Source organism: Camelus bactrianus, chromosome 3, assembly GCF_048773025.1.
Source record: "Camelus bactrianus isolate YW-2024 breed Bactrian camel chromosome 3, ASM4877302v1, whole genome shotgun sequence".
Lineage (NCBI taxonomy): Eukaryota > Metazoa > Chordata > Mammalia > Artiodactyla > Camelidae > Camelus > Camelus bactrianus.
Genome location: NC_133541.1, coordinates 110,944,881 through 110,968,065, shown reverse-complemented (window position 1 = coordinate 110,968,065; position 23,185 = coordinate 110,944,881). Strand labels below are relative to the sequence as shown.

The 23,185-nt window shown below is 43.7% G+C and overlaps 1 protein-coding gene across 2 annotated transcripts in view; it reads right to left on the bottom strand.

Moving 5' to 3' along the window:
* Positions 1 to 22,674, bottom strand: part of GALNT10 (polypeptide N-acetylgalactosaminyltransferase 10) — a 260,577-nt gene extending 237,903 nt beyond the window's left edge. Inside the window, exon 1 of one of the 2 annotated variants that reach the window (XM_074360971.1) lies at positions 22,519 to 22,674. The gene's annotated coding sequence lies outside the window, so the exon portion shown is untranslated. The remainder of the gene's footprint in view (positions 1 to 22,518) is intronic. The other variant, XM_074360972.1, reaches the window with a different exon arrangement.
* Positions 22,675 to 23,185: the final 511 nt, after the last annotated feature.

The following is a 23,185-nucleotide window of genomic DNA, read 5'->3' as shown; positions in this document are numbered from 1 at the left end:
CTCTCGGGATAATTCTTGTGTCCAGGTGCTGTGGGAGCCCAGAGGAGGGCTCTTGAAATCACATGGTGGGGAGAAATAGCTGTGATTCCAAGAGGTATGATCATCACTTGATTCTCCACATATTTACTGAGCACGAATTATGTTATCAAACACTGTCCTAGGTGATGGGGATAGACTGGTAAACAGGGCAGACAATGATCTTGTCTTGTCTTTCACAGAGCTGTCTTTTCATGGAGATAATAATAACAATAAAAAAACAACAACAACAATAATAGCAGTGACTTCTATTTAAAGAGCACTCACCATGTGCTCAGTGCTTTATTTACATGTCTCGTTTCATTTAAACCTCACTGACAACCTTATTATGTAGGTACTCTTTTTTTTTCTCCTTTTACAGGTGAGGGACCCTGAAGCTCATGGAGGGTTGAGTGTGGTGCCCAAGGCTGTCCAGCTTGCAAATGGCAGGGCTGGGACTCCTACCCTGGGCCGGTCACTTGCAGCCCAAATACTTCCCCACAGTATTATTCTGGTTTAGGGTCCACAGCTAGTGGAGGCGTGAGTGAATGCGTGTAAGAGTGTTTATGACTGTGTGTGTGTCAGAGAGAGAGAGAGAGATGGGGGAAGTGCACCATGTGGTGGCGGGCCCCTGAGAGGTGACATGTCTTCCTCCACGCAGCCCCAGGGGACGCCCTCTTCTCACATGTGCACTGGTTGGTGCTGTGAAGGGAGGAGTCTCCTGAGACATTTGGAGGGAAAGCACTGCCTTCTCTTATTTGAGGGACCACAAAACTTAATGGTCGCTTTTTAACTCAAAGACAGGGAGTAAGAGGATTCCCTTCAAAGTTCTTTCTTTCAAAATATTTATCCCTGTGGGCCCAGTGGTCTCTGGCATGAGCTATGTGTCACTGGGCCAGGGCTACTATCCCTGCCCACACTTGATGAGGAAGTTCCAGCATCAGCCTTCAGAGGTTCCCTCCAGAGTGATCCTCCCAGCCTTGGGGAAGGAGCCAGGGTTCCGTGACCAGAATGGATGGAAAGCCCAGGCCCCAGATCCCAAACGCTGCTGCTCAGAGTCAGGAGACTCAGCACAGGTGGGGTCAGCAGCTGGACAGCCAGAGGTGGGACTCATCCAAGTGCCAAGAGGTAGCACTCAGTCTTGAGGTGGAGTCTGGTTACTCCACTTTTGGGAACTGATTCTCACAGTAATCCTGGAAGAGGCGCCATAATCCACATAGTACCCAGGAGGAAATTGAGGGACAGAGATGTTTAGTTTCTAAATTTATTTCTAAACTTATTGCACACAGCTAAAGAATTCTAGAACTAGCATTCAAATCCAGGTAGCTATTATGTCCAGATAAATGCATGGAGGTCAGAGAGTCAACCTGTCCCGGTCACAAACCTTGTGAGAGGTGGCACAGCTCCAGAGAGCATGTTCTTCCTATGGTGTGAGACCGAGGGTAAGTTCTGGAGGTTCTGCTGAGCTGCTGATTGGGAAGAAAGGGAAAGGGCATGGAGTTCATCACGAAGCAAACAACCTGGTGTCCTTCCTCAGCCCTCAGTGACCTTGCCTGCGACAAGGCAGAGCTGACCTGGGATGTGACCTGGAGGAAGCCACAGGGCATAGACCAGGACATGGGTGTCCCCAGATTCACAGTCCATGAGTGACAGTCAATACTGGAACTAAAGCCCACCTGTTCCCCCAACCCAGGTTATGGGCTTTTGCCCGTGGTTCCAGGCTGCCACGACCCCATAGGAGGTGAGCACTTATCAGGAATATTAGAGACAACCCAGCAAGACACGGGGGCTGGCCCAGAGCAGCACTGAATTTTTTCCCCCTAAAATTAGTAATCAGCTCAAGCACTAAACATTTGTTATTTGTCAGACACCCTGCCAAGCATTTTTTTCAGACATTATTCATTCAGTTTACAAACATGTGCCAGATGCTGGATATACAACAGAAAACAAGATAGACAAGGCTCTCACTATACAACTATCCCACAGGTGGTGATGATTATTCCCACTTTATAGATGAGGAAACTGAGGCTCAGAGGGGTTAAGAAACTCACCAGAGTCGCAGAGCTAGTAAGTGGTAGAGCTGAGATTTTAATCTGAGTCTGTCTTCACCACTTCAGTATTTGGCCTTTCCTTGGAGCCCTCTGAATTTATTCAGTAAGTGGTTAGGTTTGGCTCTTTATTCCAAGAGCCAGACTCCCCCTACAGTGTCTGCTTAGTTCCTGTTACCAGCCGAATGTCACCCCACTGAAGTCTAAAGGCAAACTTTCTGGATTCGCTTCTCCTCCTGCCAGAATATCTCTGCATTTCATTTAGGGTGCTGTGAAAAAACCATGTCTTTTCAATATCTCCCTTAGCACCTATTCCTTTTGCCAAAGTCCTATTCCCTTCCCTTTTCCAACCTCAGAGTGTCTAGTCATTTTTCTAGACCCAGGTCAACTGTCCTGTCCTCTGGGAGGGCTCCCCTGATTCTCTGAAGCAGAGACAGTCCTCAGGGCTTCCCAACACTCACCTCCTTCTGAGTGTTTTTTGTGGGTGTCATGGTGTATTCACGTGCCTGTCTGTCCCACTTGCCAGTGAATTCTTGGGGGTCACGACTGCCCATGTGGCCCTTATTCCTGCTGTACCCACAGTTGCAGGAACACTGTAAGTGCTCAGTAAACGTTTGTGAAATGAATACATGAGGACAGCATGGCCTCTGTCTCCTCTGGTTTATATCCAGCTCCAGACCTCCCATCAGTCCAGCTCTGTCCTCACTCTTTATCCCAGCTGCTGACTGTGGGTTTAGGCCTTAGATGCTTCATTAACTAATAATAATGAGTCACTGTACTAGCCTCAGGAGCATCGTAAATGATACAGTGTCAGGAGAAGGCAGTGGGATGTGGAATTTCAATGAGGCTGGCATGGTTCTTGAAACAGAAAATGACACGTACAATCTTTTTCTCTGTTACAGCTCCCATTCGCCAGTCTTCACCCGCTCACTTAGAATAATTTCCTTATTCCATTCCAGCTGTAATTCTAGGCTGATTGTAGGGATTGCAGATGACTGTCATGTGACACGTGTGGCAGGCTAAAGAGTGGGCTCCCCAAAGACATCCTTATCCTGATCCCCAGAGCCTATGACTGTCTTACCTTACATGGCAGAAGGAACTTTGCAGAACTGATTAGCTAAGGATCTTGAGAAGAACAGATTATCCTGGATTATCTGAGTAGTGGGCCTTCAGTATGGACACAAGGGTCCTTCTAAGAGGCAGAGGGAGATGTGACTGCAGAACAGAAGGTGATGGATGCTGGAGGCAGAGATTGGCATGATGTGCTTTGAAGGTGGAGGAAGGAGCCACAAGCCAAGAAACAGAGGTGACCACTAGAATCCGAAAAAGGCAAGGAAAGAGATTCTCTCCTCAGAGCCTCCTGCCCTGCCAGTTCCTTGACATTAGCCCAGTGAAACTGATTTCAGACTTCTAACCTCCACAACTGTAAGAGAATAGACTTATGTTGTTTCAAGTCAGACTGCAGGTCATTCGTTACAGCAACAATAGGAAACTAGTATATGAGGCTACTCCCTTTTCTGGAGGTGCTGATAGAAGTTGTCCCCTTCTGCTGGATAGAACCTCACAAGCATTCTTAACACAATACATCTGGCAATCAGTAATCTCTGATCAGAGTTGGCAAGGGAAGCTGGAACCCTTTGTCATTTGTTATTTTGCACCTGAAGTGGGCCAAATGCCTCCTTCAACAGTTCGGGAAACAGAAGCCCAGAGATTTTAAATTTTCTCTCCCATTAGTGGCAGGACTGTCTTTGCCTGCCATGATTCTTTCTCCTATGTCAGCCCCTTAAAAGTCCAGCTTGGTAGCAGAAGTGTCAATGGTGATGCAACATTCTAGCTTAGATTGAGCTCTCCTGCAGGAACCATGATTTTTTCCTGCAGTTAGGGCTGGGTAAAGAAATGGTCCTGCTGGGACCTTTCTCTGGCTCTACCTGCTGCCCCTCCTGGAAGCCTGGGATCCACAGCACAAACTGGGTGAGATCCCTAGAGCCTCATGACAAGTTTTGACAAGGACTGGCCTCTCAGGGCAGATTTGTGCATCAGAGCTCTCAGTGGAGATTCCGGCCACTACACTAATGACTTACCTGGGGAATCATTCTGCTTTGCTCAAATCTCTCCCTCAGGAAACTGAGCTTGTGAAATGAGAATCATTAGTGGAGGTGGCTGTTACCTGAGAGGCAGAGATACCAGGACATTAGCCTCCCAGCAGGTGGGTAATGTTACAACCTCACGTGAAATGATGGCTTCTCTACCCAGATTTATTAGTCAAGGGTTCCCCAGAGGGTAAGCTGTGGCCAACAGGTCATCTCCTGTGCAAAGAGCCTCAGGGGGCACCCCACTCCAACTTTCCCAACAAAGTTTTGCTTACCTGGACGCTCCCAGCCCTCCTTGATTGGACTGCATCCTTTCTTTCTAGCTGTATTTTCCACTATTCTTCCTCTAATGCTACAAATTCACCATTCTCTAAGAACAGTGGGAAAATGGTTTGTCCATTAGTGGCAGGGCTGAGGTCAGAGCAAGAATGCCTAAGTTCCACCCATGTTTTTTATCCTGTGTCCCAACATGCCACAGAGCAGGAGACATAATGTTAATGACATACAAAATGCCAGAATCAAAGTATAGTCTTGATTTTTATGATGGTAAAATTCCATCTAAACAAGGCTCATGCCTGGGCTTTGTATGTGCTGTAGGCTAAATGCAGAGAAAAGATTTTGCATGTTGAGATGGGAAACCTCAGTTTTCTTCCTATCCCTGCCCTAGACAGACTGCATGACCTTGGGCAACCCCCTCTGCCACCCACTCCAGTCAACTTCTGTTATGGACAGTCAAAGGGCTGGACTATATGATCTTTAAATCCCTTCCAGGAAGACATTTCTGTTTTTTTCCCAAGAGCCTGAAAAAACTCTACAGTAATAAGAAGAATTTTCCCAGGGTTGGTGGAAACTGGCCTGGCCTATGAGGGAGGGCCAAATCCAGGAGTTTGGCTCATCAGGAGGAGGGGATTACTGGCAGGGTTGCAGACTAGACTGCAGAGAAAAAAGCAGAACTGTGAGTCCTGGCAGAGTGTGAAGTCAGCTAACAGAGCCCACAGAGTGTGACAGTCAGTGAATAGTCAGTTCATTCACTCACAAAGTGTCAGTAAGCCCTACTCTGTGCCAGGCACCACTCAAGGTGTGGAGGATACAGCAGCAGGTCAGATGGAAGAGGTTCTTGGTCTCAAATAGGAACTTAGAGTCAGTAAGGGCGAGGAGAGGGAGGCAGGCAGTTAAATAGCCAGTAACAATACAGAATGAAGGGGCAGGGGATGTATAGACCCACAGAACAGAAGAAGGGCCCCTGTCACGGTACAGGAGGGGTCAGAGAAGGGCACCTGGAGAATGCTACCTGAGGCATCTCAGTGAAGAAGACAGAAAGAGTGTTCTAGGCAAAGGTTCAGTCTAGGCAGAAAATGCCCAAATGTTAGAGGTCAGTGAATAGCTAGAGTGATGGACAGAGGAGAAGAGTGCAAATGAGTGCAGGAACACAGGCAGCTGCTTTGTAGCCAGCAGGAAAGATGGAGCAGGGGAAATGGGCATCCATGTCTGGATGTAAGTTTAGTCTGCACCCTGCAGCCTGATCAGAGGGTTCAAGGCCAGGACCCTCAAGGGACAAGACTGAGTGAGGCTGCAGTTGCTGAAGAGCTGAGAGTTGAGTGAAGGAACAAAGCCAATATAAGGAAAGAGAGAAATGACAGTGCATTGGAGAAGTGAAGGGAATAAACCCTCATTGAAAATTTGTGATGAAGCTGGGGCTTAGCATCAGTTTTTTATCTGAAAAAAGTGGGGTTCCTCCAGGACTACAGTGTAGATTAAATGAGACAAAATTAAATGCTTAGCGTCCAGCCTAAAATGCCATGAGTGGTTAATAAATCATAGCTACCTTTATTATTATTACATGTTCACTTATTCAGTGACTATTTATTGAGTGCCTGCTGTGTGCCAGGCACTGTTCTAAGTGCTGAGATACAGCCATGAACAAAGACAAAAATCACTCTTCTTGCAGGGTTACATTTTATTATTCACTCCTTTCATACTCACAACCCTGTGAGGAGGGTCTTATTACCCCTATTTTATAGGACTGGACACTGAGAGGCTAAGCAACTTGTCCAAGGTCAGGAAGCTAGCCAGTGGCAGAGGCAGGATTTGAACCCAAGTCTGCATGATGACATAAGCAAGGCTCCCTCCACTATCCTACCCTACTTCGATATAAAAAGCAACACAGAATTAACTATGGCTTGTATAGAATCAATTATATTTTCAACGTGGATTTTCTGTGATGGTCTGGCTTTTCAACCCTCTGTCTCATCATTCCTGTAAATCATGCACAGCCACCAGGCCATGTCGGGTGTGGGGTCTGGAGGATGCTTTACTCATTGAACCTACAAGAACTTGGGGGAAAGAGATCCTTGTAGCTAGAGGAGTGGGAAAGGTTTCCTAGAGAGGGTGGACCTGCAGCCACAGGCAGGAAAAGGACAGGTGAGCAAGTAGAAATGGTTTAAACAAGAATTCGAAGGGAGGGAATGCATGATGTGTGTTTGTATGTGCAAGAATGATACACGTGTGTGCACGTCGATTGCCTTAACACACATTTATTGAGCACGTAACATGTCAGGTACTGCACAAGGCACAGGGAATCACAGCAAAGAAGGTGTGCTAGGTCCCTGCCATCATGGAGCTTAGTGTGTGTGTGTACATGCGTGTGTGTGTGTGTGTGTGGAGGGTAAGGTGAAGGATGGGGATGCGAGATGTGCAGACAAGAGCATTCATCCCAACAGACACTCCTTTCCCTGAATTTTTGCTCCCCAACCTGTGCTTCTTGATTTGTTCCCACCTCCCCACCCATACTTTTGCCAACTAGAGGAAAGGCACAGTCTCCTGGAAGCTGCCCATGGGCACAGGAAATCCCAGATGCCGGAGTGGGGCTGCAGTGAGTGTGAGGTGCCTTGGCTCATCCTTGCAGAGTGATGTCCCCTCTTGGTGTGGGCTTTTAGCTACTAGCTCATTGCAGACAATCGATGCTAATCCAGTCTTCCGGGACCAAATGAAACAGACAGCATTTTAAGGGCTCGAGCTCTTTTCTGATTACCAAGCAACCTACATAATCACTCTCACCCCAGCCTGCCTGGGAGGGCATTGCATTGACAAAGCCCAAGCAGGCACTCTCTCTGCCGGGAACTGGCTATGATTTCTTCTGAACTTGCCAAGCAGAGAGGAGACTGGGGTAGCAGGAGCCTGGCCAAGGATTCCAGAGGACTGGTTGTTGCCCCAGATCTGTAATTCACTCCCTGTGTGACGCTGGGAATGTCTGGCCCCACTACCACCATCCCTTGGGCCTCAGTTTCCCCATTTATAACATGAGGGGCTTAAATCAGACCACTTCAGAGGTCCTTCCCTGCTTCAAAATTCTAGGTCATTCACGACGCCAGATCAGACTTACTCCCCTAGCCTTAAAACATTTCCAGGGATTTCTCTAGAACCCATATGATGGGTATGAAGCTTAGCCTGATAGTTAATAGCATAGGAATTTTTGTATTTATAGATATATACTGATTCGAACATTTCCAAGACATATTAAGTGAAAAAAACTCAACTTGCAGAGTGGTTTCTGTAGTGTGATACCATACACGTGTATATTACACACATACTGGTACACGCAGACACGTGCACAGAACACTCAAATATCTCTGGAAGGATACCCAAGAGGCATGGGAGCTTAGGACAGGGGAACACGGTGTCCCAGAAGAGAGATTTAAATTTCACTTTTTGCATTTCTTGATTTTTTTTAACCCTGTGCATTGCTGCCTTGAAAATTAATAAACAGTTGTAAAGACAGAGCATGGATTTTGCCATCAATTCATTTATTCACTTAAAAAATAGTTAGTGAATATCAATTAGGTGGCAGTAACTGATATAGGCAGTGGGGAGTAAGACAGTCCCTGCCCCTATGAAGCTCACATTCTAAACTGATAATGGCCAAATCAATAAATGTGTAATATAATTCCAGGTAGGGATAAAGGGTGTGAAATACACAAGACAGACTTGAATATGAAATTGTCCACCCTGGTGATCCTCCATTTCCTCATCTATCGAATGGTAGCAATAGTAAGACCTGCTCCATGTTTTGTGTGTGTGAGAGAGAGAATTAAATGAAGTGAATAACCATACCTGGGGCATAATGGGTGCTTGATAAATGCTGGTTGTTGTGGTTAGTATTATTGAGGAAAGGGTTTGGAAGGGAGCTGTCATGGTCAAGAGCTGTGTAGGGACTAAGGGAGGCGGAGTGGGCAGACACCTGGGAGACAGAGCAGGTGGAGGAGGTAGGAAGAGGTGAGCAAACTGGACTTGTTGTGGGTGGGCTGATACAGAAGTACAGGAGAGGTCAGGGACCCAGTCCAGAAGACAGAAGTGGCCTTGGAGCCTTAACTAGCAGGGAGACCCACGTAGCCCCTCAAGGTGCCTGGTCTAGTTGGGAAATGGTGTGCAGTCTGGGGAGGTGGGAAGCCCATCCATCCCATCCTCAGTTCCCAGGGACAGAGGCGTCTGTTGTCTTGGCAGGGCTTGTCTGACTGAGTGGCAGGGATCTCCATGTTAGGCTTATAGGTTACTGGGAGGGTCCATTTAGAGCTTCCACCTCATCCCGTGGTGATGCCTATGCCTGACTTCTTAGGATTGGAGTCACTCCCCATACATAAGGTGGGTGACAATGTCTGGGTGACACTGTGTCTGAAGATCTTTGCCAGAAATCTAGATGCAACCTAGGAACAGAGAGAGAGTTTTCCTCAGGGGTTCCCAAGCTGGCTGGCTTTCAGACTCTCCTGAGGTTCCAGTACAGACTTCTCAGCCTCAGTCTTTGAGGGCTGACTCAGTGACACAGGGCAGGTCTCACTATGTCTCCTTGCAGGCCATGCTGTCACGCGGAAACCAATGACAGGTGCTTCTCAGGCAAACGGGCTGGGAGCTTCTCCTCTGTACCCCAGCCAGACATTAGGTCAGAGTCAAACTCCAGGCTCATCAATGACAGAAAAAACACAGTCACTTGTTCAGTGACTTAAAGCATGTTGGGTGCATGTGCATTTATGAGTGTGTGTACATGCATACACATGCGCATCTGTGGCTACGAGTCTGTGGCACGTAGGAAGAAGGGGACAGGAAGGGAGTGCAGGTCTAGCGGAAGGAAAAAGCCAGAGAAGTGAAGTGTTTGCTCCTCAAGAGAAAATGAAATTCAAAGAGAAAAATCATCGCCTTGGGGGACTCCGAATCTTACCTGCTTTCAGTCAATCTCAGTGAATCTCATTCAGTAAAGCTTTTTATGCAAATCCACGCAAACAAATTCTGGGCCCTGCTTGGAGTCCTGGGAGGGCAGGCTCCATCTCAGGAGCCGTGGGGGGAGGTGAATCTAGCAGGAGGCCCCTCCTGAAAGCTGAAGATAAGAGGCTGGCAATGGCCCATGGGGCTCATTTGACGGTTGCCGGTGATAGCTTCTCAGCCACACACAAAATATCTATGGCTTTTTGACACAAACTCAAAATGTCAAATTTTCTCAAATTATTTTTGAGCAGCAAAATCCCCTTTTGCCTAAAGGAGGTTTTAAATAGAACTCTGACATAGAAAAGGGAAAAAGGCAAGCTGCTCTGGTTCAAGTTTGGAAATGGGGATGGGGACATGGTGGTCTCAGCTCAGATTAAAAACCCTTTGGCTCCTTCACTTTCCCCACTTTTACAGGTAGAACTCTTCTGACCCTCTGACCCCCTGCTGCTGTGCCCAAATTCTTTTGTACTCAAAAGGGGCCTGCTGGCCACCACCTAGGGCTCAGTGTTGTCCGAGGCTGGAGGACTAGTTCTTTCTGGAAAATGAACCTTAAAGAGACCATGGCCAGCAGCTTGGGCAATGATTCACTGGTTCCTGGTTCTGTGACTCTGCCCTACTGCCAAGGGTATAGGTTCTGAAGTCAGGTTTAAATTCTGGTGGTGCCACTAAAAGCTGTGTGATCTTGGGCAAGTCACTTAACCTCTCTGAGCCTGTTTCCTCTTCCATAAAACAGACATAGTTCCTCCATCATAGGTTTGTATAAAGAGTAAAGGAGCTATTAAATATCAGAGGTAGGAAAGGCACAAGCCTACATGGCCCAGGAAGGTAACTGAGATATGTGATCACCTTATGGCAACTGCAAGCAGGAGCCCACAGTCCAAAAGGGGAAGCTGCCTCTCAGCTCCACCTGAGTCCTGCTGTAGCAGGATTAATCATCCTCTCTCAAAGGAACTCTTCAAGACTCTGGTGATGTCCTTGAAAGATGCACATCTTGCACATCTGGAGTTGGTACAGCTGCCTTTCACATCCCTGTGGGGTGTGAGTGTATGTATGTGTGTGTGTGTCAGGGTTAGGGCTCCACAGGGGTTGGTCTTTCTTCCTTTTGGGGGAGGAGGATTAAGTTTGTTTGTTTATTGGTACTGGGAATTGAACCCAGGACCTCATGCATGCTAAGCACACACTCTACCACTAAGCTATACCCTGCCTCTTGGTCTTTCATTTTCTTTATTTCTTTCCTTCCATCCTTTCTTCTTCCCTTCCTCCCTCCTTCCTCCCCTTCCTCTTCCTTCCTTCCCCTCCTTTTTTTTTTAAAACAAAACTTACTAGGCTTTTGTATAAATGATACATACTCACTAAAAAATAAATTTAACTCAGAAAAGTTCAAAGAATAAAATAAAAAACCAAAGGTAAACAAAAAACTTTGCTTCTCAGAAAAATTACTGGTAGCAATTTGGTTAAGTATCTTCCCATGTATCTCTTTATATGTGGTAGACTGATAAAGAAATTAGTGTTTAATTTTATATAGTTGGGCTCATAGAACACCTGCACAGTTGTGCAATATGCCTTTTTCTCTCAAACATGTCCAGGTGTGTCTTTCCCTGACCATGCATTCAGATCCGCACTGTGCCTGGGGCTGCACAAGACATCAGTATCAGGGATGCACCAGAAATCATCTATCAGGTCCTCTGTTGGGAAGATGCACAAACTCCTCCTGTCAAGGTCCCCAGAGCTTCTCTGGACCCAAAACACACTCGCCCATGCCTGGACACTGGGGCGGTCTCCTCACTAGTCTTTCTGCTTCCAGAAATGCAATGCATCCCCCTACAACAGCCGGAGCTGCCTTGTAACCATGCCCAACAGATCATGTCACTCTTCTGCTTCGAACCCTTGAATCTCTTCCCTTTGCTCTTGGAATAAATCCCAACCCCTTTGCCATAGCCTAAGAAGACTGGGATTTTCATGATGGGGCCACTGGCTTCTTCTGGTTTCCTCTGCTGCCAGGACCAGACTGTTCACTCCCACCCCAGAACCTCTGCACTCACAGTTTCCCTAGATCTTCGATAACTAGCTTTTCCACCACTCAGGTCTCAGCTCAGAGCTCCTTCCTAATTCCCCTACCATCCCCCTAACCAATGCTGATCCCCTTGTGGTGCCAGTCATTGTCTCAATACTCTGCCTTTTATTTTCTTTACAACATTACCACTACGTGAAATTATCTCATTGATTTGTCTTCGTGGTTATTCTCTGCTCCTTGCCCCTCAAAGAGCCCAGTCCAGAAGGCAGCTCCAGAGCCTTCTCATCTTTATCTCCCCGATGTCTCATCACAGACCCTACTCCTCAGCCAAATGGAGTTCTTGACCTCTTCACACACACCTCCCTCCGCCAGGAAGCCTCCCCACACTCCTGGTCTCTCTCTCTTGCTTTTGCCATCTGGCCTCTGATGCCCAAATTTTATCCATCCTCAGTCCAGCTGAAATGTCACCAGCCCCAGGAGAGTGTCCTATCTTTGGCCACAAGAATCTTTTCTCTCCTGTACTCACGTGGCACTTTATCTTTTCCACCCTCGAGACATTAGCACTTCATGCCTCCAATATTGCCATTTCTCTCCCCAGCTTGACCATTCTCACTAGATAATGAGTTCCTTGTCAGTACAGCCCATGGCTTGTTTACCTCTTTATGATAGTTAACATCGAGAAAGTGCCTTACATGGGTTAGCTCTTTTAAGCCTCATTCTGAGTTGGGAGTTACTGTAAGCAACCTCATTTTCCAGATGAGGAGGCGCTGAGAGCTTAAGAAACTTGCTGAAGGTTATACAGTAAGGAAGTGGAGAAGCTAGGATTTGAATCCACAGCCTGAAACCTTGACCAGGAAGCCAAAGTCTACCTTGGCACCTGTGGCAAAAAAAAAAAAAAAAAAAGGCCTTTTTGGTTGTTTTCCTTCTCTCTGTGCAGTAGCTGCTGGCCCTCATCTCCCACACCCTCAGGTCTTTGAAGGGAAAGATCTGCAGGGATACTGTTAGTCTTAACAAAAACAAATCAAAGGACTGATCACTCAGATCCAAATCTGAGGGTCTGCCTGCGGGGCTCCACATCATTACTCACTGATGATTCAAGAGTCAGGCTCAGGGAGCTAGGCAGGGATGGGGTGATTCCTATTACAATGTTGCACTGAAGTGTTTCTCTAAATTATGCCTGTACCTCCATCTCTCCCTCCTTATCCAGCTGGGAACACACTCAGCAACCTCTCAGTTTTTGCGACCCCCTGCTCTGCTTCCCTCCCTGTTTCTTTTCTCTCCCATCAGCTCTCTCCTCTTTCCCAAAGCTTACTGCTCAGTGATCTCTCAATAAAACATATTCCTGATAAAATGTGTGATCCTGGGCAAGCCCTTTGCCTTGCACCCCTGAGTAGCCATTTCTGCCGCTTCTATAAATGAAATTAGAGCACTGATGAGGAAGTGGTGGCCCAGAGAGGGCATGATATCTGCCTAAGGTCACAAAGCAAGTGGATGGCTGGCACTGAATCCATACAAAAGTACAAAGGTGGATACATGAATTGTCATGTATCCACCACTCAGTCTCAGTAAGTAGCAACTCATGACCAATCTTGTTTCATTACTCTTACCCACTTTTCCACTCCCAGATTGCTTGGAAGGAATGGTGTCCTACGGTGCCCTTGCCTGGGCTTGCCCTTGAGCAGAGCAATGAAAGAAAAGTTCGCATTGGTGGTGGGGCGGTGGGGTGGCCTTTCAATTGCTGTGTCTCCCTCCTTCCTTCACTCTCCTGGCTCCCTAAATCCCACGTCCTACTTGGTCCTCTGCCTGTTGCTATCCTTTTCATTCTCTCCGGGTGCCCTGCTGAATCCCTGCCAAGGGACTAGGGGCTCAAAATGCTCTTCCAGATCACCGAAACTTAGAATAGGTTTCCAGAAAAGCAACTCTTTCAAGCCCCAAAAGAAAGCCAAGCCTCTTGGAAAGGCTTTTTCAGACCCAGATTGTGTTGAGAGAGAGACATCTGTGCCTTCTTTCCCGGGTCACAAAAAAAAAAAAAAAAAAAAAAAAAAAATACAGGGAGTATTTACTCTTCTAGAGAGAAAATTTCAAACCTATACAAAAGTATAATAAATATTAATGAACCCCTACATACTCATCGCCCAGCCTCAGCAATTAGTAACTCATAGCCAATCTTGTTTCATTACTCTCACCCACTTCCCCTCTCCCAGATTACTCTGAAGGAAATCTCAGAAATCATATACTGTTACATATTATTATAAATGAGCAAAGATGGCCTCTGTGTATTGGTTCCTAGCTTGTATACTTCTTCACTGCAGGCTGAGACCCATTAGCTTAAAAGTCCACAGGAGCCAAACTCAAATTTTTACATATCCAATTGTTTTCAAAATATCCCAAACAGGCAGATTTTTAGGCACTTAGGGACTGCCTGCTTTGCACACCCTGGAAACCTCACCCTGCACCAGATGACCATTGATAAGATGAGTCCTTGTGGTTTTGAGACCCCAAGCTGCTCTCCAAATTCCCTGACCCAGAGATTCCCCACCATACTGATGAGCAAGAGATATCATCTAGAAGCCTACACCCCTTCTCTAATCCCCTTCTCTCCTGGGTGTTCCTTTTCGCCTTCCCTGCCCTAAGCTCTGGTTGGTCTCCTGCTATGATGGACTTCATCTCTCATGCAATGGTCCAAGCATCACGCAATAAAGCTTGTTGCACATTAATGCTTCTTATAGTCATATGTTTTTCATTGATCAGTCCCCTAATCCCTCAAACCTCTTATAAGGATTTATTTCATCTGTAAAAATTTCACTATGTATTTCTAAATATAAGAACTCTTTTAAAAACTACAACTGCCCATCAACAGATGACTGGATTAAAAAGATGTGATATGTTTACATATAAATATATATATGTATGTACGTATACATGTATACGTACATACAATGGGATATTACTCAGCCATAAAAAAGAATGCAAAACTGTCATTTGCAGCAATGTGGATGGACCTAGAGAATATTATGCTTAGTAGAAATAAGTCAGACAGAGAAGGACAAAATACTGTGTCATATCACTTATATGTGGAATCTAAAAATTAATACAAATGAATCTATATACAAAACAGAAATAGACTCACAGATACAGAAAACAATCTTGTGGTTACCAAAGGGGAAGAGGAAGTGGGGGGGGGTCAAATTAGGGGTATGGGATTAATAGATACAAACTACTATATATAAAATAAACAACAAGGATATATTGTATAGCACAGGAAATTATACCCATTATCTTATGATAAACTATAATAGAATATTGTCTGCAAAAATATTGAATCACTATACTGTACACCTGAGACTAACACAATATTGTAAATCAACCATACATCAATAAAAAATAAAATAAAATAAAAACTACAATATATTACCATTGTATTACTGAATAATACTGAATGACAATGACAATGATAGCTCTAGAATATCACTTAACTACTCACTCTCCTTATCCCACAATACAGTCAGAAAATAACACCACCAACAATACTACCACCATTGTGCTCACTGAAGAGAGTTTATGATATTTTCTTGCAATTATTTTTGCCCATAGAGTATATACTATTAAGGATGTACAGTCAAATTGTTGTGTTTTGAAGTTGCTTGGAATATTTCTATGTGTGGATATGCCAACAAGTACATACATAATTAAGTTCATCTAATTTTTTTATTTCTATTTTTCAATTGAAGTATAATTTCTGCAGTGACATTCTCAGATCTTAAAGTTTTTACTTTACTTCAAAATGGTTTTACAGTTTGATGACCTGTGACAAATGCATATACCCATGTAACTCACACCCTGGCAGGATATAGATTGCCCACAGCCCATAAAGCTCCTTGTGAAATAAACATATGTATTTGTCTCTGCCTCCAGTTCCTGATTCAGAACTCCTAAATCTTATCTAAAAAGGGATGTTAGGAATGTCTTTTGCTCTAATATTTGGTCTTTGACCCCAGTTCCAGACACAGAGGTCCTATATCCCTCGGAATTTTCTGGGTTATAGGATTGCTCTTTGTTCTAATGAGGTGACTCTTGGTGGGGTCCTGGATGGAGGCTGGTCACCAGAAGTCCAAGCCATGATTAGCTTGGAGAAGGGAGAGGGGCTGAAAATTGAGTTAATAACTGATTACAACTACATGATGAAGCCTCCATAAACATTCCAAAAGGATGCATTTCAGAAAGCTTCCAGGTTGGGGAACATAGCATATGCCAAGATGGTGATGCACCCCAACTCCACAGGGACAGAAGCTCCTGGGCCTCCAGATTTCACCCTATGTGTCTCTTCATTTGACTATTCGTCTTTTATTACATATTTTATAATAAACTGGTAAACATAAGTGAGTGTTTCCCTGAGTTCTGTGAGCTACTCTAGCAAATTACCGAACCCAAGGAGGGGGTCATCTGACAGGTGACAACACAGGACTTGCAACTGGCATCTGAAGTAGAGGCAACCTTGTGGGACTGACCTCTTAACTTGTGGGATCATCTGATGTTAAATCCAGGTAGATAGTGTCAGAAATGAATTGAATTATAGGACAGCCCACTGCTATTGAAGAATTGATCCACACGGAGAAAAACCTATACACCTTATTTCAGAAGCACTGAGTGTTAGAATAAAAGAAAACATAGTGCCTTTTTCCTAGACAGTCAGCCTTTCCCCTACCTGACACCCCACCCCAAAGTAGCCACTGCCCTGATGGATCAGTTTGCCTCTTGAGCTGTATATAAATGAATTTATAGTATGAACTTTTTTTGTGTTTGATTCCTTTCACTCAGCATGTTTTTGAGATTCATTCATGCTTTGTGTATCAGTAGTTTGTTCCGTTGTATTGCTGAATAGTATTCCACTGACGAATGTTCATCATTTGTTTATCCAAGCTCATATTGATAGACAGATAAACTGCTTCCCATTTTTGGTGATTATAAATAAAACTGCATCCAGGACGTTCCTGTACATAGTCTTTTTCTGAGCATTCTTATGTAAATTCCTAAGAATGGAATTGGCTGGTAGGTATATATTTACCCTTATAAGAAATTGCCCGACCATTTTCTCAAGGGGTTGACCAATTTTACAGTGTTGTCAACAATACACATCTTTGCCAGCATTTAAAGCTGTTGATATTTTCAATTTTACCTTTTTGGAGGATTTGTAGTTGTATATCAGTATGGTTTTAATTTACATTTTCCTAATGACTAATGATATAAAGCACTTTTTCAGTTATTTGTCACTTGTATATCTCCCTTTGGAAAAGAGTCCAGTTGTTTTGCCATTAAAACATTGAACTGTCTTGGTTAGAGTTGTAAGAGTTTCTCTAGATGAAAATCTTTTGTCATTGACATATGCATTATGAAGCTTCTCTTAGTTACGGCTTGCCTTTTCATTCTCTTAATCATGTCTTTTAATGGAAAAACTTCTTGATTTTGAGGAAGATAAATTTATCAAATTTTATGGTTAGTGCTTTCTGTGCAAAGTCATATAATTATTGATATGGTTAGTTTTATGTCTGCCATCTTGCTACTTGCTTTCCATTTGTTCATATCTTCTTCCTTTTTGCCTCCTTTCCTGCATTCTTTAGAATTATTTTTTGGATTCAAATTTATCTCCCCTGTTGGCTTTTTAGCTAGACTTCTCTGTTTCACATCTAAGGGCTGATTTATGGGAACAGTATGCATTCTTAACTTATCATAGTCTACTTAGAGTTAATACTGTATCAACTCACATGAAATATAAAAAATTTACAACAGTATATTTCCATTTACTCTCTACCCACCCTTTCTGTTTTTATCATTCATTTTACTTCCACATATGTTATAAACCCTACAATACATTATTGCGTTTGGTTTAAAACATCAATTATATTTTCAAAAATTAAGAAACAAGGCAGGAAAACCCTTTTATATCTTCCTACATATTTTACTATTTTCATCTCTCTTCATTTCTTCAGTTGGATTCATGTTTCATCTAAAGAACTTCAGTATATCTTGCAGTGCAGATCTACTGATGACAAATCCTTTCAGCTTTTGTTCTGAAAATGTCTTTATTTTGCTTTTATTTTTGAAGGTTATTTCCCTTGATATAGCATTCTAGATTGTCAGGGTGGTTTTTCCTCCTTTCTCTCAGCACTTTGAATATGTCATGATATCTTTTTTCTGGCTCACATTGCTTTTAATAAAAAGTGGGTGGCTTTCCATCTTATCCACCATATAATGTATCTTCTGGCCTTGGCTACTTTTAAGATGTTCTTTGTATCTCTGGTTTAAGCAATTTGACCACGATGTGCTTATATGTTCCCTATGTTTATACTGCTTGAGGTTCATTGAGCTCTTTGGGGTAAACTGGTATTTTTCAACAAATTTGAGGAAAATAAATCAGCCATTATAGCTTCCAACATTTTTTCCTTTACCAGTCTCTATCTCCTTTACTTCTAGAACTCTAATTACAGATATAATAGACTGCTTGGTATCATCCCAGCAGTCAGTGAAGTTCTGTTCATTATTTTTTAGCCTTTTTCCTGTGCTTCACTTTGAATTGATTCTATTGTCATATACCCAAGTCCACTGATATTTCTCCTGCAGTGCCCAATCTTCTGCTTTGCCCTACTGAATTTTTCCTTTAAGATATTATACTTTTCAGTTCTAGAATTTCCATTTTTAAATAGTTTCCATTTCTGTACTGATATTCCTCTAAAGATTCACCCATTATATCTATTTTTTCCATGAAATCTTTAAAATGTATTTATAATAGCCATTTTAAAGAACTTGTCTACTAATTAAAATATCTGTATCACCTCTGAATTTGTTTATCTTGATTACCATCGATTATTTTTCCTGGTTATGGTCTTCTTGTTTCTTCAGAGGTTTCATAATTTTTTATTGCATGATGGGTATTGTATGATGGATATGTTGTTGAGTCTGGGATTTGGTGTCTTCCTTCAAAGAGTTTTGAACTTTTTTTCTGACAGGCACTTAATTTACTAGTGGGTCAGCTCAATCATTTAAAGGCTTGTTCTTAAGTTTCACAAAGGTATGTCTCAAGTAGCCTTCACCTTGGAGCTATAATAGCCCTACACTCTAAGGTGTGGCTTTCCCAGTATCTTGGCTGAATGCTTAGTGTTCAGCAGGTCTCTCTGATCTGATGATCAGACATCGTATGTACCCCAGGGCTGCGACTTCTGGAATCTGCTTTCAGCTCACAGTTCCTTTGTAGCTGTTCTCTGCCAGGCTTTCCAGAATCTAGTCATGTGTATTCACTCCTTATATTTGGTTAAGGACTTAAGGGGACTTAAGGGGACTCTATGCAGATTTCACAGCTCTTTCTATGCACAAGTCCCTCCAATCTGGTACCCAGTCCTGCAATTTCAACTGCCTCAGCAATCTTAAATTCTAACATTTCCCCCCTCATCTCAGCATAACTGCTGTGCTCTGCTTGAAGTCCACATTCCTGTGCTGCATTCTGGAGCAAGACCTCCAAGCAGAGAGCCAGGATTTCTCCAATGGATCACAGTCCTCTACTGCCTGTTGCGCAACATCTAAAATCGGCAGTTACTTTATATGCTCTTCCGTGCAAGGGCTGGTTCAGTCTCAGTGACTCCGTTGTTGCCAGAAACAAAAAGTCATATTTTTTTTTAATATTTTGGAGTTTTTTTTAAATTTAATTTTGTTTTATATTTATGTAGAATATTTACATGATTCTAAATCAAATCTACAAAATAAGATTTATAAATAGAAGTCTAGCTGGTATTCCTGTACCTTCCAGCCTATTCCGTCCTTTCCTTATATATAGCTATTAAAAATAATTTTGATTTGTTTTTCTATTCTTTCTTTTGTTAACATAAGCAGGTGTGTGTGTGTGCGTGTGTGTTGTATTTACATAAGCAGAAGTAGTATACTCTATATACTGTCCTCCACTTTGGTTTTTTTCATGTAACTATGTATTCTGATGATCACTCCATTACTAGTATAATGAGATATTGCTCGTTCCTTCATTACAGGTATACAGTCCTCGACTGTAGGACTAACTTGTCCCAGTTTTCCCAGGGCTTTCCTGCTGTGAGCACTGAAAGTTCCATATGTCCCAAAATGGGCTGGTTGGTTGCCCTGTCATTGTCTGAGAGTACTATAATTTATCTAATCAGTCTTCTTTGGTTGGATATTTGGGTTGTTTCCATTCTTTCACTACTATAAACAGTTCTCAGTAAATAACCTTTTGTATATATCTCTTCACCTTTTGCCAGTGAATTTTTGAGTTTTATTTTTTTAAACGGGATTGCTGGTTTAAAGGTAAATGTCTAAATTTTCCAGATATTGTCAAATTCTCCTCCATAGGGATTGTACAATATTCGTTTCCACCAGCAAAGCTTGAGATCCTGTTTCTCCAGAGATTCTCCAACAGAGAATTTGTGAAAAAAAATTTTCCAATTGAATAGGTGAAAAATTATACCTAAGTATAGTTTGAATTCACATTTCTCTTATTATGAGCAAATGTGAGCATCTTTCAAAAGGTTAATAGCCACTTGTATTTCTTTTTCTGTGGACCATTGGTATAATTCTATAGTCTGTTTTTTTCATAGGCTTGTTGGGTTTTCTGTTGTTCAATTTTAGAAGTTCTTCCATATATTAGATATACAAATTCTTTGTGACATAAGTTGCAAATATTATTCCCAGTTTGCCATTTATCTTTTCACCTTGCTTCTAACAACTTTTGCCATGCAAAAATTTTTTTGAATGTAATCAATTTAGGTATACTTTCCCTACTGCTTTTGGATTTTTGAGTCCTAGGAATAATTTCACTATTTCTAGGCTATAGAGGAATTCAACAATGTTTTCTTCTAGTGCCTGTATGGTTTCCTTTATTATATTTACATTTCTGGTCCATTTGGGATTTATCCTGATGTATGGCAGGAATGGATCCAATTTTATCTTTTTCTATATGGCTCTCCAATGATCTGAATGTAATTTAAAAGTCCATCATTTTTCCTCTGATTTGAGCTGTTGTCTTTATCGTATATTAAATTTGCATATGAATGGGTCTTTTTCTGACTTTCCTGTTGTGTTTCGTTTTAATTATAAAGGCTTCATAGCATGTTTTAGTGTCTAAAAGGGCTAGCCCCCCACTCTCTGTTCTCCTTTTTCAGGATTTTCCTCACTATTATTTGTCGTTCTTCCAAATGAACTTTATAATCAACTTGTTTAGATACAGGAAAAATCTCAAGATATTTTTATTGGGACTACCAAGGTTTTATAAATTAACTTGGGAAGAACTGCCATCTTTATGATGTTGAGTCTTCCTAGTCAAAAACACAGTATCAGGTGATATTTCTGATTACCTTTCAGATTAGAGAGTTGATAAAATGCTCTGTATGATCATTTGGCGAAGGACCACTGGGTCTTACAAGTCTTCCTGAGCCCAGCCCATGACACTTCTTCCAGGAAGCCTGCCTTCTTTTCTAGAAAAATGACCTCTCCATTCTTTCCAGGTATCTTGTGGTTCACATTAACGTTTTTGGTGATAGCTTCTACCTTTACATGTACCTACTCTCTTTCCTCTTCCGGACTAAGAGCTCTCAGGGAACTGGATATGTATTATAAATCACAGTTATACTGATAAAAGCTGAGCTAAAGCAAGAGACTCTGAGTTGGACCCATCATACTAATTATCTCATAGACTTTCCCAGGGGTTACCAGCTAACCTCTGGCAAGCCATATCTAGCCCATGTGTTTGACGTGCATGGAAATTTTTAAAATTTTGAATTACCTGCCAACATCTAAAAATTATAAGATTTCACATGAAAATACAGATTTTCAGATTCTCTAAAAGTAATGGAGGCTCATGGCAACAACCAGCTGGAAGTGAGTATCTGCTGTCCCTTTAGACCAGGCAGGCAGTTTTTCCCGCACCGCTGCATTTCCATTAACTGTCTAGGTCCTGGAAGCATTACAGCCTGTATTTCTTTTCATTAAAACCACTGAGAAAGGAAAGAAGGAAATCACTGGCCCTGGCACATAGTGGGTGCTTGGCAGATATTTTTAGAATAAATGAATCCCTGTTTGCCAATCAGGTTCTGAGAATAGCTGATTTAGCAAAGGTCACAAGACCAGAGGGTGGCAGAGGAAGGGATTTAAAAGGAGGATCTACTTTGCTACACAGCCCAGTGGTGTTTGACAGTTGTCCAAGGGCTGGCCCTTGCGTTCTTTCTCACCTGTTAGCTGGGTAAGAGCCACAGACTTGGTCCCAAGCCCTTAACCATCTTGGCTGTTCTTACATGGAATCTTAGTAACTGCCCCATTAACACAGACCGACGGGAGGGAGGCCTCGGACCTTAGGGGAGAAATGGGCCCTGGTGATTTTTTAGCTTCATAGGATTGGGTTTGAGTCTATTTTTCTTATTATTTCTCTTTCACATAGTTCCCCTAGGCCTTTTCAAATCTGCTGATGGCGAGCACCCCAAGGGAGCATTGTGGAAAGGCAAAACGAGATTTGCTCTGGGGAAGGGGAAGCCTGCACCCACTGCTCAGCAGTTTCTTTACCTCCTTAGAGGGAAGTGCAGAGGGTTCCAAGTTCTTCAGGCCTTAGGCCTCCCAATCCCCCAGGATAGGAGAGCTTCACCAGCAAATTGCCCTAAAAAAGAACGGCCTATTGTTTTTTGTTTTTTTAATTCAACAAACAGGTATTGAACACTTCCTCTGCACCAGCTTCTGTTTTAGAAGGCATGGGAAAACTCAAGAGACACGCTCTTCGTTCTAGTGGGAGAAACTAAATAATAAGCCTGTGAGAAAAATGCATTCGGACAGGACGGGTGCCGTGGGGACACCTAGTGGGAGTGCCTCACGCAGGCATGCAGGACTTCCCTGAGGACGCCACCTTGCAGCTGAGCCCTAAATGGTGAGGAGGACTTCGCTGCTGGAAGAGGGAGAGGGGACGGAAGTGAGAAGACCCAGAGGCAGGTTCAAGCAGCCGGGAGAAACTCAGCGGTGGAGCGTGGCGGGCAAAGGGCCAAGGAGAAGGCAATCGGAGGCGGGTCAAGCAGCTAACAGCTAAATTGAGGGGCGCACTTACGATTTATACGGTAAACAGTTCTCTGCGAAACAGGATGATGAGGAGACTTGTCCTTTCCCCTAGAACCAGCGCCTAAGGTCCAGAAAGGAGGAAAGAGGACCCAGAAGTGCTGATTTCTCCCTAGTCTGGTGAGGACTGCCGGCAGCAGTGTCCAGGCCCCTCCCCTGGGCCAACCGGAAGGCCGCAGTTTGGTCCCGGCACCCGAAGCCAGCCCCACACTCACCTTCCGGTTCGTAGAGAGAGGCAGAATTGTGTTCTCGTGGGAAGCAGTGTTCCCGCGAGAGTTTTCCTCCCGTTCCCTCTCTCGTACCACACGCCGAGCGGCCAAAAGGTGGGGGGTGGGCGGACTCCAGGGGAATCCCTCCTGCAGCGTGGGGGGTCCTGCAGGAAGGCCAGACTGACGAGCCGCTCTCAGGTGACACTGCTGAGTGGCAGAGCCTGCGGGCCCGGCCTGAGCCGCCGTAGGAACCGAATGTCGGGGGCAAGTATAGGTACACTCGGCCTGATCCCCGGAGTCTGGGAGTGGATGTGGACATGGAGACTGGTGCTGAGGAACAGGGAGGACAGGTGGAGCAGCGGGGTGATGATGGTTCAGGACACCTATCCCCAAAGATGGCACCTTGGCATACTGAACATTTTAGGCCCAGGGAGTTTGAGAACACAACAG